This window comes from Ahaetulla prasina, chromosome 7, assembly GCF_028640845.1.
Source record: "Ahaetulla prasina isolate Xishuangbanna chromosome 7, ASM2864084v1, whole genome shotgun sequence".
NCBI classification, from domain to species: Eukaryota; Metazoa; Chordata; class Lepidosauria; order Squamata; family Colubridae; genus Ahaetulla; species Ahaetulla prasina.
The window spans coordinates 32,207,870-32,223,426 of NC_080545.1; positions in this window are offsets into that span (position 1 = coordinate 32,207,870).

Sequence of the window (15,557 nt, forward strand, 5' to 3'; positions counted from 1 at the left end):
CTCACATGCTGTGGAGGAGGGGGAGGGGTCTAGCTGCTCCGTTTGCCTGGGCATGGAGTCAGGGCTGGGGCCGGGAGGTGCTCCTTCTTCTGCAGTTTGTCTGGGCATGGAGCCAGGACTGGGGCCGGGAGGCATACATTCCTCCGTGTTCGGGAGCAGATAAGAAGGACCCGGCTGCTCTGAGGGCGGGCAAGACACAACATAATGCCATACTTGTTTAAGTTGTGCTGAATGCACCAAAAGTGTCCTTATTCCTGGTAAAAGAATACTAACATTACCGACACTTTCATTTTTCTTCCTATTTTGTTGTTGCTTGATACAAAGAGTTTAGTGAAAATATACAGATAGTCCTTACAATAGTTTACTTAAAAACTTACAATAGTTTACTTAATAACTGTTCGAAGTTACAATGGCACTGAAAAAAGTTAACTTACGACAATTTTTCACACTTATGATTGCTGTAGCATCCCCATGGTCATGTGATCAAAATTCAGATGCTTGGCAGCTTATTTATATATACGATGGCTGCAGTGTCCCGGGGTCATGTGATCACCTTTTGCAGCCTTCTACAAGCAAAGTCGGTGGGGAAATCAAATTCACTTAACAACCCTATTACTAATTTAATAAGTGCAGTGATTCACTTAACAAATGTGGCAAGAAAAGTTATAAAATGGGACAAAACTTATTTAACAAATTTCTAATTTAGCAACATAAATTTTGGATTCAGTTATGGTCGTAAGTTGAGGACTACCTATATATGTGTTCAAAGACATACTACTAAAGCTTCAGAAAAAAATCAAATTCAGATTCATTCCAATTTCATAGAAAACTACATGTATTTATTTAGCATATTTCAATTATATTTTCTACCTTTTTTAAAAAAATGAATCAACCTATTTCGACCCTGCATAGAGATTCTGCCAGTATGCATTTCCACCGAATTTCATTCTGATAACTATGTTTTTAGATAATTGCACATTAATTATTTTTTACCTTTTTTTTACAGCCTTGGGGGGCCCCTGTGCTAATTGTACAGGTATCTGATGTGATTCTGCTTAGCTTCACCTGCTGCTTCCTGTTTGTTAGGAAGCTTGTGATCTACTTACAAGTCTGTTCAGGTATCTGTAGTTGATTTAGCTTAGTTAGAAGAATGTCTGGAATGATGGTATTGAATGCTGAACTAAAGTCTACAAAGAGGACTCTTGCGTAGATCTTTGGAGATTCAAGATGTTGTAGGATGTAGTGCAGAACCATTGTTGTGTCTTGCCCGCTCTCACAGCAGCCGGGGCCTTCTTATCTGCTCCCGAACATGGAGGAATGTATGCCTCCCGTTCCCAGTCCTGGCTCCATGCCCAGACAAGCTGAAGAGGAGGGGGCACCTCCCGGTCCCAGCCCTGGCTCCATGCCCAAGCAGGCTGCAGAGGAGGGAGCACCCCCCGGCCCCAGCCCTGGCTCCATGCCCAGGCAAACGGAGCAGCTAGACCCCTTCCCCTCCTCCACAGCATGTGAGCCTGAGGAAGGTTTATTTCCAACAGCTGCTGAATGGTGTGACCCTCGCATCAGAAGACTGGATAGGCGGAGGCAACAGAAGGAAGGGAGGGGCAGGCCTTAATGAGTGCTGAGTCATGGAGCCACACCCCATGGCCTATATAAAGGATCTGCTTTCTGGCAGTCTCTGAGTCAGGCAAAGTCGAACTTATCTTGCTGAAGTCACTTTCTGGTCTCCTGCCTGCTCTGAGGACTTTGCTAGGACTTTGGGCAGAGCTGCAGAGGCAAGCCTGATTCGGATTTCCCTGACCCGGCCGTCAGCGGAGGAGTGGGACATGACAACCATATTAACAACATCATCTGTTGATCTAGTTGCTCGGTATGCAAATTGCAAGGGATCTAACAGTGAATTTGTGATGGTTTTCAAGTGGGACAGCACTAGACTTTCAAAGGCTTTCATAACTACAGATGTCAGAGCAACTGGTCTGTAGTCATTCAGTTCTTTGATGGTGGGATTCTTTGGCACTGGGATGCTAGTAGCGCGTTTGAAGCAAAAAGGAACATAGCACATCTCTAGTGATTTATTGAAGATTTGGGTGAAGATGGGGGCCAATTGGTCAGCACAGAAGGAGCTTTTGCTTTTAAGCAAAAGCTTTTGCTTTTAAGCCAGAAGAAGTTATCTTGTTTGGGCCTGGAGTTTTTCCTGGCTTTTATCTGTGAAATAGGTCTTGCACTTCCTTTTCTGTGATCACTAGGGGTTGTGAACCCAATGGGATGGGATCAGTTCAGGGGTGAAATGCTCCTTGATCGGATGGGATTGCGCGATCTGGTAGAGATGGCGGCTGCTGGTTCGGAGGACCGGTAGCAAAAATCCCTGGGCCCGCCTCCCCCTGCCTCTGCTGAGCCGCACCATCTGTAGAGGGTTTTTTTTTTTACTTTTAAAAGCCGGTTTTGCTTCAGCCGAAACAGGCCTTTAAAAGTAAAAAACAGCAGAACCTTACTTGTACTCTTACTTGTAGAAAACATGTTTTCTACAAGTAAGAGTAGAGATTCTAAGGCACTTCCCTGATTACTGATGAACGCATGGCCACAGCCCGAAAGCAGTTTCAGTTTCAGCCAGACAGAATCAATCGCTCAGCTAATCTATTTCCTTGGTGATCAACTGGCTGGCTTTGTTGGCTGAGGAACTCTGGGATTTGAAGTCAAAAATAAAATAAAATAAAATAAAATAAAATAAAATAATTAAAATAAAATAAAATAATAAAATAAAATAAAATAAAATAAAATAAAATAAAATAAAATAAAATAAAATAAAATAAAATATTTGTGCAGCTTTCTGAGATTTGGTGTGTTTCTGTAGTGTTTCACTCTAACTACACAAACACAAAATCTCAGAAAGCTGTATGTGGCATTTTGTGTGTGTGTGTGTGTGTGTGTTAGTTTTGTGTGTGTGTAAAGTGTGAAAGTTGGTTTTTGAGCTTTTGTGGCTGTGTGAAGTGTGACGTGCAGCTGCTTTTACATTGTGTGTGAGTCAGTTGTGTTGTGTTGTGTGTGTGTAAAGTGTGAAAGTTGGTTTTTGAGCTTTTTGTGGCTATGTGAAGTGTGAAGTGCAGCTGCTTTTACATTGTGTGTGAGTCAGTTGTGTTGTGTTGTGTTGTGTGTGTGTAAAGTGTGAAAGTTGGTTTTTGGTACCTCTTATTGTTTTTTTATACTTTGTTTATTATTTTTATTATTTATTGTTATTGGCCACGCCCACCAAGCCATCTGACCACCAAGCCACACCCACCAATTAAGCCATGCCCACAGAACCGGTAGGGAAAATTTTTAGATTTCACCCCTGGATCAGTTGTAGGAGGTTTGGCTGTTGTTGGTGTGTCTGAGATGGGGGTTGTGAAGATAGGTGGCTGTAGGTTCCTTTCAAAGAAGAAATAAAAGTTGCTTTTTTTCATGGAATTCTAGATTTTAGACCAAATTCCTGCAGTCTGCACTGAACAGTCCTTGCACTCAACTTCACATTGCATTGCACCATTTCATCTTGTATATACCAGATGATTTTCTTCTGTCACATAGGCATAGTCTCTTAATTCTTCCATCATCACTTGCTGTTTTGCACCTTTTCCTGTCTTTACCAGTGTGGTTTTGTAGCAACTGAGTCTCCTTATACCTCTTCAAAAACTTAGAAATGCCACCTTTGGTTAAGTTTCCACCAATTTTTCTTCTAATTTCTTTATAACTGTAGCCTTGTTCACTTAATAATACTATTTTACATCGCTTTCTGGGCAACAAGTCAACTCTTTGTATCATTACTTTGATTTTATTACGTTTTGCAAGCTCATTAAATGAAAGAACACAAAAAACCCAACCAACTTGATAGTGATCACATAACACATTGACAAATGTCCTCCTCTCAGCTTTAATACATGACATAAATAACTGAATCCTACTGTGATCTGATTGGCTCATTGCCAAAACAAGATGACACCTGACTGGCTCTCTAAACTCTCATGCTCATTGGCTACAATCAGATGAAGGAAAACTACCTGACTCCTAAGTAAATTGTGCTTTCTTTTTCTGGTTATTTGATCTTTTTTAGTCTTGTTTTGATTTGTAGATAGGGCCATCATTCTATATTTATTCCTTGTGTTTTCATCATTTGCACTGATTTTAATTCTAGCTGTTGTTTCTCTTGACTTTGGGTTTCCAGTTCTTCTCTGCTGTCCGATCTTTATATATCGTGCATAGAACTCCTGGGCTTTATCTATTGTGTCTATCCTTATTTTCTTATTCTGCCATGTTATAAGCAATCCTTCTGGTATCGGGCAGTGAAACATTATTTTATTTTTTATTGTGTTGTGAGCAACTGGTAGTCTCTTCATTTCTCCATAATTCTCTTTGGTATCTGTTTGAGAGTTATGACCTCTCTTCCTTTGTAGGTCAACTGGTTGTCCCTCGTTCTTCTATAAACGTTGTCCCTGACTGCTCTTTTCGCAAACCTTATATGTGTCTCCCATGGTAATCTGTGTCTCCTAGCATAGTTCATTTGCACCCTGTATACTTCATCAATGTTGTTCCTTAATTCACTTTTATCCATTTGTAGTGAGTCCGTTAGAATATCTGTCATAAATTAGTATAGATCAGGAGTAGTCAACCTTTTTATACCTACCGCCCACTTTTGTATCTCTGTATCTCTGTTAGTAGTAAAATTTTCTAACTGCCCACCAGTTCCACAGTAATGCGCCATGTATCATCCTCTGTGCATGCCTCTCGCGCATTGTGGATTGGGTTTGGGGGGGTGCCGGCTATCAGCTCTGCTTGTCTGTTACAGCTGGGTGGTGTGGGGGGAGATGCGTGAGCTATTCTGGGACAAGGCTCTTTTGTTTGCAGCTGCACTATAGCACCATTTAGTTTCACTTAGGTAACATGAACTAAACTTATGCGCGGGCAATAGAAATAATATATTTAAATTTTAAATATTTATTTAATATAATATTTAATATAAATTTTAATTGTCACATGGAATTTTATGAAAACCTAATGAAAATGTTTTTAAATAATGCTATGAAATTTTTTAAAAAAAGTTAATTAAATTAAAAAAAAGGAAAATGCTTCAGTATCAGACAAAACCCCTACCACCCACCATGAACGCTGGAACGCCCACTAGTGGGTGGTAGGGACCAGGTTGACTGCCACTGGTATAGATCTTCTCTTGTCTCTGTGATATTTTGAAACCTCAGGTAAAAGGCAGATCTCTCTAATTCCAAGTGGATAATTGCCACTTCCAAATTTCTGATTGACACTGTCAATCTCTCTTCAGTTTTTTCTAGTTTCTTTTCAATTTGTTCTGTTCTTACTTTTATCGCTTTTATTTTCTGTTCATTTTTAGCTATTGTATCTTGAATTTTTCCCATTCTATTCTCCAATTTCTTTCTTCTTTTACTTCTCCTAATTCACCCTTCATTTCCTCATGATTGTTTGTTATTGATTCCTGCATTTTTATCAAAAACTCCTGAATCATATTTAGTGAAGATTGCAAACTTTGCAGGGTTGGTGTCAGCCCTGGTTTTTCACTGCACGCCATATCTGTAATTAAATTTTGTCCTGCTGGAGAGGCTATCATTGACATTGGTTTTTTTGGGTGCTTTTTTTTTTTGCCACTTTAGTTACTGTGGATGTATTTGACATTTTTAAATTTTTGAAAAAATTATTCCACAATACCATCAATTGTCACCTTTTTCACTCTGAACCTTCCTTACAATAATAATACAGTGTTAACATCCAATTTCTTAAAAATATTATATCTATGAATCTCAGTTATAGCTTCTTATATTATTCTTATAGTTAACTATCTTGAATATGAAAGAAAACAGTATCTTAAATATAAGGATTTCTATATATACATTATTAATCGACAATAGGTATTTAAGACTACTTAAATCAATACAAAGTTTGAAATCAGAAGAATCAATATGTTTCTAGGAACTATTAAAGCTTAAAACTAGTAATTCAATGTAAATGTTTCAGTAATAAATCTCTTTGGGGTTTATCTAAGTATTTAAAATATACAGTTAAAGTTTGAAATATCTAGGGTAATCACAATATACAACTGTTTAAAAGTAGGTCTCCTTCAAGTCATTTAAATGACCACAGTTCTTAGTCTTTGGTCTTTCTGCTTACTCCGCAACTTCCTTGTTCTCTGCTTTCAGAATGGCAGTTACCTTCAATTTGCATTGTCATTGTCCTTCTTTTCACTTTCTTTACTTTCTTCCACTTCTATTACCACTGTCCCAGAAAGGTAGCCTTTTCTTTCTTCCTGACACATTCCACCACAGATTTTTGTGTCTCGAAACACTGTTTCCAATATATCAACTGTTCAAATCCACACTTACAATCACTTTCCCTCCTCGCCAATCTACAACGATTCCGTCTTCTTCCTTCTCTGCTCACACCACTAAGGCGCTACCACCTCCACCTCAGAGACTCATTTCTATTCAGTAGTTTTTGTAAATCCCATCCACCAGAGAGATAGTTCAGTGTCACACTTTTTCCCCCCCTATCCACTGATACTTCTGCCACTTCTTACTTTCTGCTTCCTCTCCTAACTTTATCAGGCCGCCACATCTCCAGACCTCACCTTGACAGCTGGTCTCTTCTGTGCTGGTTTTCAGGGCTCTTACTGTTTGTAACAGGGATCATTCCTCTCCCTGTCACCCCTGGATGCTCCCCTCACTATACTGTCCCTTCCAAGGACCCATTTTACCGTAACTGGCTTCCAAAACGCAGAAAATCAGACAGGGAGAACAGAGTCTAGTTCCCCTGCACCGCACCACCATGGCGTCAACCCGGAAGTCTAGTCCAGAGGTTTTTTTAACTCTGCTTTGTGAGCTTTTTCACTGACATAAAATTAATTTAAAAGCAGCGACATACAGGACATTTTTCACAAGTATCTTTCTGGTGACACTCTAGGAAATAGGACCGTAAAGAAAACCATATTCTATTCCTTCTGATTCCATTATTTGCCCAATAGCTGTGGTGATTTTTTGTATTACTCTGTCAAGGTAGATAAAGAAATTTCTATCATTTGTCATGTGACTCATAGCTCCTGAATCAACATACTGTGCTTGCAAAGATGATGTGCAACTTTTGCATTGAAAAACATGTTCATTATCTGAAACAGAATCAGGTTCTTCCTTCACACTTTTGGCCTTTTGTAGTTTAGTTTGTATTTGCATTCTAGCTTTCCAGATTCTACAATCTGCTTTTACATGGCCTTGTTTCTTGCTCACAAAGCATTCACGTGTTTCTTGCCTCATTTAATTGTTTTTATTCCTATTTTTCATCTTTAAAGCAGACGCTGCAACAGAAGTACCATCACTATTAATGCTTTTTATTTTGTGCTTATGTTCATCCATAAGCTTGCCCTTAACATATTCCAATGTCAATTCAACATCTGGATGTGCATCAAGTGCTGTAACAAGCATTTCATAAGTTTCTGGTAAACCACTAAACAATAGTGCTGCAACATGAACATTTTATTTTTTATTTATTTTATTTTGTCACAACAGTATATATAAGCATAAGCATGAAACAACCATACAACATATAAGCATATATATAAAGAAAGGAAACAATAGGACAGGAACAGTAGGCGCTTTTGTGCTCTTATGCATGCCCCTTATAGTCCTCTTAGGAATGGGGTGAGGTCAATGATAGACAGTTTTTGATTAAAGCTTTTGGGAGTTTGAGAAGAGACCACAGAGTCAGGTAGTGTGTTCCAAGCATTAACAACTCTGTTACAAAAGTCATATTTTCTGCAATCAAGATTGAAGCGGTTAACATTAAGTTTGAATCTATTGTTTGCTCTTGTATTATTGCGATTGAAGCTGAAGTAGTCTTTAACAGGAAGGACATTGCAATAGATGATTCTGTGTATTAAACACAGGTCTTGTTGGAGTTGGCGGAGTTCTAAGTTTTCTAATCCCAGGATTTCAAGTCTGGTGGTATAAGGTATTTTGTTGTTTTCAGAGGAGCGGAGAACTCTTCTTTTAAAATATTTCTGGACGCGTTCAATTGTATTAATGTCAGAGATGTGGTGAGGGTTCCAGACAGGTAAGCTGTATTCAAGAATAGGTCTAGCAAATGTTTTGTATGCTCTGGTTAGTAGTGTAGAGTTTTTGGAAAAGAAGCTACGCAAAATTAGGTTTACAACTCTAAGAGCCTTTTTTGCTATGTAATTGCAGTGGGCTTTGGCACTTAGATCATTTGATATGAAAACTCCAAGGTCTTTAACAGGGTGGGGGTCATCTGTAAAGTAATGTCCATCAAGCTTGTACTTAGTGTTTGGGTTCTTTTTTCCAATATGTAAGACTGAGCATTTGCTGATTGAGATTTGGAGTTGCCAAGTTTTAGACCAATCGGATACAAAATCAAGGTCTTTTTGAAGGGTAGTAGTATTATTGGTGGTGTAAAACAGTTTGACATCGTCAGCAAAGAGAACACAATAACTTGAGATGTGGTCACGGAGATCATTTATGTATAATATGAAGAGTGTTGGTCCAAGAACGCTGCCTTGAGGAACGCCACTTTTGACAGGAAAAGGATTTGATAGAGCATTACCAATTTTGACCACTTGTCTGTTTGACAGGAAAGCAGTTATCCAGTTGTGAAGAGGTCCTGAAGTGCCGTAGGATTATTTTATTTTATTTATTATTTATTTTAAATAAAACATATTTTATTTCTTGTTTGTTTGTTTGTTTGTTTGTTTGTTTTTTGTTTGTTTGTTTATTTCTTGTCCTATAATGGTTGTCAGGTGTTCAACCATTTCCAAGATGTGCCTTATGTAATCCTACATATCCTGGCCTTTCATCAGCATGGTTTGGTATAGCTTTCTAATCAAATACAGTTTATTGCTGATATTAGCTCTTTTGTAATCCTTCCCACATTTCTTTAGCAGTTTTACACTTACATATATGTATGATTTGATCATATTCTATGCTAAGAATGATTGTGATCTGATCTTTCTGATCTTTCTCTATCCACTCATCTGAAGGGTGTTTCTGGCCTAACTTCATGCATACAGTTCCATGTACAGTACCTTCTCTTATTAGCAATATCTTCATCTTGAATTTCCAAGAATGGTAATTCTGGTTTGTCAGGTTTGCAAATGAAAGCATTGTTGCAGCTCTGTTACGGGCCATTTTCTTTTATTTTGTTGCAGTCTTCTTTCTGTTGATGTATCTTGCACTTATTTGCTGTAACCTGCTATGACTAGGCCTGTAACCTGTTATAAATTCTGTATATAGCCCTGTATACAAACAAAGTATAAAGTCCACATGGGCCTTTCTGCTTAACTGCAACAGGAAGCAGGAAACTTTACTCAGAACAAAAAGAAATAGAGTGTACAGTATAACAGATGCAATCATATAAGCACTGCCATCTACTGATTGATTGTAGTTGTTGCATAAAATACATGAATGTGTATTCCAACACTATCTCAATAGATTGACTTAAATCCAAAGGATGTAAATAAATAACAAGAAAATAATTTCTTACGTAGCAGCAGTTTGAAGGACTATATTGAATGATATGGGAAACCAAGGGTCAACTTAATGACAACAGAAGCATTTCAGTATCCCAGTGAGGCTAATTGTGGAAGAGTTAAGCATGTGCTAAGATGCCATTTACTCTAAAGATTCAATCCAAATAAGAAGAAATTCATTGGGAAAAGCACATTGGAGTTGAGGGGAGGAGGGAAAACAAGATGATGGCTACCATCTTGATCTTTTTGCCCTCCTCCTAAATGTGGAAAAGCTCAACAGTTTTGACTAAGGAATAAGGCTAGCAAAATATTTAATTTTTAAGCCTAAAATTACATGTTGTCAGGAAACTGCTAGCCAGAGGAGGGATCAAGCAGCAAATTAGCCTTAAGTTATTATGGAGCCACAATAGACCTAGGGCAGAGCTTGCCATCCCAAATTCATGGGACCTTAGCTGTTTGTTTCCAAGAGAAGAAAAGCAGTCTGGGGAGATTCTCGTGTTATAGGTACAATACAATAAAGTGGTAAACTTGAAACTTTCCCATGTGGCTCTGGTTGCTTGCACCTGAAGCCTGAACTGGTTTGGTATCCTCTAGAAATCTTGAGAATGAAATTCACAAAATCCCCCAACCAAACGTTGGATTGGGGACAGGGGTGGGTTCTACTTATCTTTACTACTGGTTTGTAACGGGATCGCGTGCATGTGCTTGCTTTGAACATGGGCGCACACGCTTGCTTCTGTGCATGCACAGAAGCTTCCTGATGACTTCAGGGTTGGTGGGCAGAGCCTACCCCCGGTTTTACTACCGATTCGCCAGATCACATATTACATATCTTTAGTACTATACTCTTAGTTAATAGGGTTTCTTGTGAATGCTGTTAACTTTCCTAACATGCTGAAGTGAGTGGACCTTTTCTCCTGGCTCACAACTTTGTAACAGTACCCAAGAAATGTAAAAATAGAATTTTTTGAAATAGCAACTAAAGATTGAATGGTTCTAGGTGAGTTTCCCTTCTCTCCCCCCTTCTTCCTCCTTTTTCTGTTTCCCCTTCCTCTTCTTCAGTGATCTCTTCCCAGCAGGAACATGCCCCAGTGCACAGCTCTGCTTCATGTCCAACGGTAACACTTTCACTGAACATTTGACTATCCAGCAGCTTTAAAATTCAAATCAGTTCTGGCTGTATTTAATTGAGACGTGTTAGTTTAGCACCAAGCCAAGCCAGACCTCTTAATGTTCAGTGGCCATGAGATAAAATTCTTCGCCAGATTGCACCAATAAATTTGGAGCAGGGTAATTCTCTGCAGTCATGGTGATGGTTATGAAATTAAGAGAGAACTAGTGTACAGATTTTCCAGACATTAATGTCCTTCACTCCCACCCACCCCACCGCACAAAGCTTGAGGTTTTTTCTAAGACATTTTATGGGCCTGAGCCCCAATAGAAATTGAGATATGCAGAGGCACCTGAATGGACAATATGGTGTCAATTCATCCATCACATAAGATATGATACTTAAACTAGTAGACTTGATTTTGAGAAGAAGTGGGCTGGGAGATTGATAACAGCAGTAAGTTAGTATTCCTCCCTCTTTTATATGCCATCACAAATCTTTGACAATGTATAATTTACTGATATAATATGTCTGAAAAACAAATGCTCAACCAACTTCATTCAAATCCTCCTGCACATATTTGATTCTTCTACTTTGAACTCTGTCAACTTAGGGAATAATGCCTGATTTTATCATATTGGGGGAGTAGTTTTATTTCTGTGGACTTGTTTGTATTTTTAAAATTGGATATTACTGCTCTTGTTTACTTTGATTTTTTTTTTAAATTTAACATACATCTTTTTAAAAAAGATACTTTTAAACAATAACAATATTTGTCATTTCAAGTATTTATGATGCTTTCCAGATATGTTTGGGATAATTTCAGAGGCAAACATGGTTGTTAGATTTCTTTGACTGAAGAACTCTGCATTTAACATCTCCTCTCATTAATGTGCTATCAGTGACCCAACTGACTGCAACAATAATAAAATATTTGGCCGTATGACACAGTATCTTTCCTGCTCTGTTACATATTTGTATTTGTAACAAAAAACAGATATTTATGACATGAAGGCACTTCTTTCTATCATCTTCCAAGAAGCTATCACCCTATTAGAATTGAGGGCAAAACCCACCCCTGTGATTCTGAAAGAAGTGTGAGTCATTTTGGCCTTATTTATGAAATCGATTTAGGCTGTTCTCCTGAAACTTTTACTAGCTATTGAGGGGGGTAAATGCAAACAGAACTCACAAATATTTGGGGGAAATTACATCAGAGAAGCAATGAAGACATTCTGTATCATGACTTTAATTAATATAGGCATGATGCAATTTTTAAAATAGAAATAAATAATATTTTGGATTATATATCAGGAATTCTTGTTTCTACTGGTGCCATCAGAAATGAAAGACACTTCAAAGAAATTTAAGAAATTAGGATATTCAATTCTTCTGTTCCAGAATATCCTATCTTATCCATGCCCTATGAACTTTATGGGCTCCTAAGCTTCTTTTTTTTGCAATACTGAAAGACTATACTCTGATTTACGAAAAAAAAGTAATTATTATGCAATTATATTATTAAATTAAAAGAATAACTATCAGCATTTTTTGAGAAAGAAACACATAAAAATAGATCATAAGTTTTTGAAAATCATGTCAATTAAAAGCAAGAAAAGTTCCATTTACATGCATTTTTTGTTTCCACCTCTACTCATTTGTAAGTCTGAGTTAAATCTTCTCTATTAAATCTGCCACAGCTATACAAAGCCTACCTTCTACCACCATCACTCCTACCTTAAAGACCAGGAAATCTCACAGGAAGACATCTGTTTTAGAAATTACATGGAGCCTCATCAGAAAATCCAGTCTCCTTACATTGACATGACATTCCCTCATCCATATTGGCCCATGAGTGGTCTGAAATTTTTCATTGCACAGCTGCTTCCAACCTCTAGTGCAATGTGAGGTGCACCTGTATGCATTTAAGACAGAGGGACCAAAGCTGCTTTGAAGAATGTGAAAAAGATAGAAAACGTGCCCCTCACTCTTTTATTAGATCAAAGGGGGGAAAAACCTGCCTTCCAACTTTTGAGCCTATTTTGTTAAAATAAACAGTGCCACCAAAGTCTTCCCCTTACAAGAAGTCTGCTGTACTTGCTTACTATCAAAAGGCCCAATAATAGCACTATTATTTTGACAGCAGAAAGCAGATGTGTGGGTTAAGTATGGGAGCAATTCAAAAGTCCATAGTAAACTGTGGAGAGGGTGGTTGGGGGGCAGAGGGAGACCAGATAGCAGCAGCTTTAAAGTAATTGACTAATACAGTAAGGATATTAAAGTCATTTAGTGCCAAAAGGGAACACACTGAACGTTGACCCCGAGCCACTTTGGAGTAATCTAGTATTCAATCCAGCGTGTAATGACTGCCAGGCCTGTCAATCCTCCAGGCTCTCCAGTCAAATGCCTGTGGCTACTATTGGCTTATGGTAAAAGGACAGAAAAGCAAGGAAATGCCTCTCAATCAGCCTATGATATGATAATGTCATGGCTCCGATGCATTTGGTATTGTCCCTGAATTGATTAATCTGTGGAGACTATTGTCAAAAACTGCCCTCACTTCTCAGAGGTCTTTTACTCAACCTTTTAGGAGCAGAAGACAATTGGAAAGAAAAGACAAAACTTACTGGATTAATTATTTCATATAATATATGATTAGCATAGAAGGGCTGATAACCAGATTTTTTTTCTAATAAAAGTACTTCCCTGCTAAGTGTAATATTTTGTATATTCATAAAGGAAGTGTGTTTTTGCAAATATGCAAGCTATAAAATTTATTAGGTGCTAAAAATATTAAAACATTTTGGGAAGGGGGGGGGAGGAGGAGATCATGATGATTATGATGATGAGGACCAAAACAAATTTATTGGCAATCAGAAGCCAAACTATACACAGCATTATTTTATTCTCCCATTACCTGGGATCTATCTGGGTCTGAAAGTCCCACAGGATCTTAGCCCTGTTAATCTCCACAACCTTCTTGGAATCTTCCATTTGGACTTGATAGGATCTGTCCCATATATTGTGCAGATTTTCCTGAACACAATGTTAGCACAACAATGTTGTGTTAGCTTAGTTGTGCCTGAATCCACTTGTTTCCTGCCTGCATCTTACACCCTACCACTAAATGCTGGACTGTCTCTGCACAGTCTGCACTTTGGATCCTGTCTAATGTGGTGTGTGTGTTATGTATGTATGTATGTATATGTGTGTCTGTGTCCCAGAAAGAGACAGAGAGAGACCTAGATGAATATAAATATTACTAAAAATATTCAATGGAAAAGTTTTTTCCCCAACCTTTTAATTTATGCAAAGGGAAGAAATATAAGTTCATCCATATTGGTTAAAGTTAATATCCAAAAATTAGATCAGAAAGAATCATATCTGTATTTATTTTGCAGTTTGCAAGATAAATTATGTGTTCCTCCTTTATTCTCCATTCTTCCTCCTGACTGAATGACTGAATGAGTCTAAAAGAAAAGCAAGTCACAGTGTTCTTATATATAATTTGCTTAATTTTGTTCTTTATGACACTTCCAGCTCATCTACAGGGAAAATAGAGTTAAAAAAATGGTTTGCTTATAACTTTCATATAACTTCAATGTCAAAAACAAATCACCTTTGATAAAAGAAGAGAAAGTTTTTCCTGCCGTCTCGCAGTTCATTGCCCCAAAGCCATTATTCAAGGAATCTATTTATAAAACTTATTTTCTGGACAATAATATCCTTTACCCTTGAAAAATATTATCTATTTGTAGGCAGTTTTAGAACGTGAAGCACATTGTTCTTTCTTTTCAGCTAATGGATTTTTTTCAAAAATACAGACCTGGGTACTGGGCCTGGGTACTTACGGGACCGCCTGCTGTTACCTCATGCCTCCCACCAACCCGTACGCTCTCACAGAGAGGGACTTCTCAGGGTGCCGTCCGCCAAGCAATGTCGGCTGGCGGCCCCAGGGGAAGGTCCTTCTCTGTGGGGGCTCCCACACTCTGGAACGAACTTCCCCCAGGTTTACGCCAAATACCTGACCTTTCGCCGCGAACTGAAGACACATCTTTTTATTCGTGCGGGGCTGGCTTAAATTTTATGGTTTTTATAGTTTTTATTAATTTTAAATGGGGTTTTAGTTTCTATATATTTTAAATTTTTAGGCAAAGTATAATAAGTTTTTTAATCTTGCATTTTATATAATATTGTCTTGTCTGTTTTTATTTGCCTGTACACTGCCATGAGTCCTTCGGGAGAAGGGCAGTATAAAAATCAAATAAATAAATAAATAAAATAAATAAAATCTGTTATTGTGAGGTCACTTTTTCAGATAGTTAGTGTTCTTTTGTAAAAGCATGGCAATGTTATAAATTGATGGGATGATTGAATTCTAAAAGTGCTAGCCTTCTATTTACATTCTTATTTTCCCTCCAATCTAGATAGGATTTGTCTTAGCTGAAATGGACGTTATCCAGAACTGGCTCAGCTAAATGAATTGGCATGCAATCTAAATACATACTTATTTGGTATATATACATTTAGTATGAAGTGGAAGGTTCATCTAAAGAGCTTTAAGTCCAGTCTTGTATAATAGAGTATTTAATATCTACATGATGATAGGATAGTATATAGTCTATGAGTGCAATGTCAACATTGTTTTGAAGACAAATGAATATCTGCCACTTAGAAAACTGCAGACTTGGAGTCTGTCTGTCTATCTGTCTGTCTGTCACCATTATCATCATCATCATCAATCTTACTTGGGTCAGTGATAATCTGAAAAAACAAAGCACAAAGTTAATCAAGGCAAGGTAGAATAATTATCTAAACTTCACTGGGCTCAATCCCACAGTATGAATGTTTCTTCTTTCTGCCGGACCAAATTTTACCTCCTTAATTAATATTGATATTAATATTAAATTAACATATAATCAA